Source organism: Pecten maximus, unplaced genomic scaffold (genome assembly GCF_902652985.1).
Source record: "Pecten maximus unplaced genomic scaffold, xPecMax1.1, whole genome shotgun sequence".
NCBI lineage: Eukaryota > Metazoa > Mollusca > Bivalvia > Pectinida > Pectinidae > Pecten > Pecten maximus.
In genome coordinates this window covers 9,846-13,752 of record NW_022982701.1, presented here as the reverse complement: position 1 = coordinate 13,752, position 3,907 = coordinate 9,846, and the positions used below count along the sequence as shown (strand labels likewise).

The 3,907-nt window shown below is 34.9% G+C and overlaps 1 long non-coding RNA gene across 1 annotated transcript; it reads right to left on the bottom strand.

Annotated features, from left to right (window-relative positions):
• Window positions 1-1,785: 1,785 nt before the first annotated feature.
• On the bottom strand, window positions 1,786-3,606 carry LOC117320809. The gene is made up of 2 exons (XR_004531163.1): window positions 3,493-3,606; window positions 1,786-2,273 (listed from the first exon to the last, which is right to left on the bottom strand). It is a non-coding gene; the product is annotated as an uncharacterized LOC117320809 (long non-coding RNA).
• Window positions 3,607-3,907: the final 301 nt, after the last annotated feature.

The following is a 3,907-nucleotide window of genomic DNA, read 5'->3' as shown; positions in this document are numbered from 1 at the left end:
GAAATTTGAGATTTAGCGATAATGACTGTCTGTCGGCCATGTTGTTTTCGGACTGGTACGAAAATGCAATATGCATAACAAAAGACCAAGGGGAACCTTGTCGGCCATGTTGTTTTCCGATTTGTCTCAAAATGCAATATGCATAACTAGGCACCGAGGGGAACCTACATATGAAATTTCAGAAAGATCCCTTCAGTGCTTTCTAAGAAATGCCGATAACAAACTTCAATTGTCAAAATCCAAGATGGCTGCCTGTCGGCCATGTTGTTTTCCGATAGGTCTCAAAATGCAATATGCATAACTAGGCACCAAGGGGAACCTACATATGAAATTTGAGAAAAATCTCTTTTGTACTTTCTGAGAAATAGCGATAACAAGAATTGTTTACGGACGGACGGACCACGGACGCAGGGCGATTTGAATAGCCCACCATCTGATGATGGTGGGCTAAAAATGAGACATATGGATACGAAACTACAAGTAAAGCTATGATAGATGTTTACATAGAAAATAGCGGTAAAGTTGCGACATCATTTTAGTAAGTGATTGAAACAACTGAACAAAATAACTGTTTCGTCGAGTTTTTTACGTCAGATTTTAATGTTTTTATTCTTGCAAATACCGGTATTTTGTGAAACGAATGTCTGATACTTGTACCGAGTATACCGGTTGCCAACCCTTCTCGCACTTGGAACTCTGCGATGAATTCTTGATAACAGGCTACCACCAGACGTCTCAAATATATAATTTTTCGTGTAATAGCACTTTATTTGAAGTCTTGATATTTTTCATAAATGCATATATAGTTTAACTACACCATATATGAACCAAAAGAAACTGAAAAAAAACTGTGAATGGAAATATAATGAAAGCGAGAGGTTTTGACGTCACATCTCGTAGGTGATTGTAACATGGCAGGCGTAAACGTCCCTATAAAAATATAAACACATTATGTGGCGGTCGAAATATTATCTCTTCAATAAAAATCCATCTTTATCTATTTATTTTCTCATTCATGCAGGTCGTTGGTTTTTACTTACAATCAGATACGCGTAAAATATTCGACCGTCTGTCACCTGGGTACTAGCTGGCCTACTAACTGACCGAGTACACTTGTGTGCCTACATTATGTGTAGATATAATGTTTTTGTTATAATTAATAGGCTCTGGTGGTATTCAAAGTCGGTGTAAAATGAAATATATTTCTTTTGGGGGATTTTATGAGAATTATAATAAACAATTACAACATTCAAAATATAGATCTACTATCGAGATAAATGGGTTGTGTATTGTGTCGGTATGTACGAGTTGTCTCCCGTGATTACGGAGATAGCCACTTGAGGTACCAAACGATTGGTTCCGCAATGAAATCCTATAGCTGATGCTATAATGTGAGGCACGCCTCCCATAAAAAGTAAAACAAGAAAATGCAGCAAAGCTGCTGGATAGATTCATTAAAAAAATCTTCAGAGACATATAAATCATGCAGTTGTTTTATGTATCACTAATGACTAATCTCATGAGATAGTTACCATTCAAAATTTTAGTGTCCTACGTATACTCGGACGTCTTTAAAGCCACATACTCCCGAACAACCTAAAATTCTAGTTGCACACATGCATTAATGGCAATCCAAGATGCTTGACTACTGGCCTGGACGCTTGACCGAGGGAGGTCTTGAGACATCAGTATATAAAATAGCCTAATAATGCTTTCATTTAAACATATTAAAAGAATATTCACGTAATACACAGGTAACTGAACAAAATAAACAAACATAGAGTCTAGTTAACATTCAAATCCTTTATTTTATAATGTAGCAAAATGCATACAACACATTGATAAAATCTTAGATCGGTAAAGTTGACAATGTTCAAAAGCTAACCAGCAATCAAATAAACGTCCAGAAAAATCGGAATTCGAGTCTATTCCGTTTTCTTCTCTCATTAAGTTCCAATTAATCGGTTCCTTTCCTAAGAAAATACTTGGGTTTTAACGATTCCACACACTTTTGTGTCTTTTTTTGGCAGAATCTGTCTGCGTTTTTGCAGTTCCACGCTTGCTGCGTTCCACCATTTTGTATGGACTGTAAAACCCACCGTTGCCACAGCCACAGTTATTGTTTTTGGGAATTCCCCGTATACTTTCATAAATACACATTTTCTTTCAGTTTCTGATTCACATCAATCTGTTAGGTATGCATCAAGTCCGAAAACTGTAAAAAGCTCAAAATGTAAACATTGATATTTAAGTGCATGTCCATCCTGTAGAATCTGCAAAATACAAGTATTAAAATCTGTGTTATAGTTTAAAGATAAAAATGTTAATTTCAAATGATACAAAATTTCTCTTTGGATTCATTATCCTTTTAAAATGACTAATCAATAGTGAAAATAGTCAATCATCAAATTATCTCTCTTTAGAAGCATTTAAGTTCTAAACTGTGTATTACTTTCATTTACTAATTATCAAGGATAATGCATGGTGTGGGTCATGGAAAGCAATTCTCACAAGTAGATATAAATTATTCTTCCTTTCCTCACAAACTGATTTCATCAGCACAACCATTAAGCCATTGAATCAATCCATTTAATTTAAACTATCGAAAATTCATTTTGACAATCATAAAACTCTCACTAGCTAAATTTATAACCATCCGTCAAAACTATATATTTAAGAATGGACTAATATAAAGGCAAATATTCATTAGCAACAATATTTATCAATATTACATATCCCTTAACAGCATATGCACAAATCCATTTGATAAGGTACTATCACTATCTGCATACAGAAATCAAGTCCAAATAGCTACATGTACACGCACTGGCAAAAAAGTGTATAAGGTATATATACTGTATACGTATAATCCATCATAACTATTTACAGAATGGATCCAGTAATTTAGTGGTAATGCGAGCGCCAGGGGTCTGGCGGCTAAAATTTGCAATCTTTCGGGAATAAGATTTCTCGTCCGAAAGAGAAGTTATTTGCTCTAGAATATACCCAATTTAGATATATCCATTCTCCAATACACCAAAATGCAACAAAAACTACAGTCAAGAACTTCTGGGACAACGAAACTGTCGTCTGTTGACTCCAGTATTAATATTCTGTGATGCACACATGACAATTTTCAATGTAAAAAGAATTGTCAGTTTTAGAAATTTTAAGCAATAATTGTATCTAACAAAGAATAACAAAGAGTCTGGATGAATATTTTTCTCCGCACTTTCTTGCTAGACTTCCAGTTATTATTTCAATTAATATTCTATATTCAAATTACCGCAACTGAGCCTGCCGAACAGTGTATGTAAACATAAATATGATCGGTTCAGTATCACTTCATTCAATAAACTTTATCAATGAACGTTAAGTCAGCACAAAAAGTCTTCTATCTTACCTGAAAAGTCCATTATATCATTATTTAAAGATGTAAGTTGCATAAGAAGACCAAAATTAGCTGATATAAACACTTATAAACGAACTTACCTTTCAAATTGTTGCAAAACAAACTCTCTCCTCTCTATCGCCGAGCGTTTGCTTCCACTTGGCAACCATGACAACTTGTCGATTTCCGGCTTAATCTCGAACCAACTCCAATTGTCCGACAGATATTTCTACTAAAATACTATAGAACTTCAACTACACATTTACTTTTATAATAAAATATCTATTGTATGAGAATTCTCTCGATTTTAGCACTTGAAATCAGTTAATTTTTTTTTAATTCATAAAACCCGCGAGATCTCGAAACCGCGATTTCCGGTTTACAGTTACTTCCGTTTTAGAGGGAAAACAGATTAAAAGCCTCTCGGCAAAGACCGGCCTCCGGCCGATCTTTGCCGAGCGCGCTTCGCGCGCTGAGGCTTTAAAAAAAATATCAAAATATTAGCCACACGAGTGA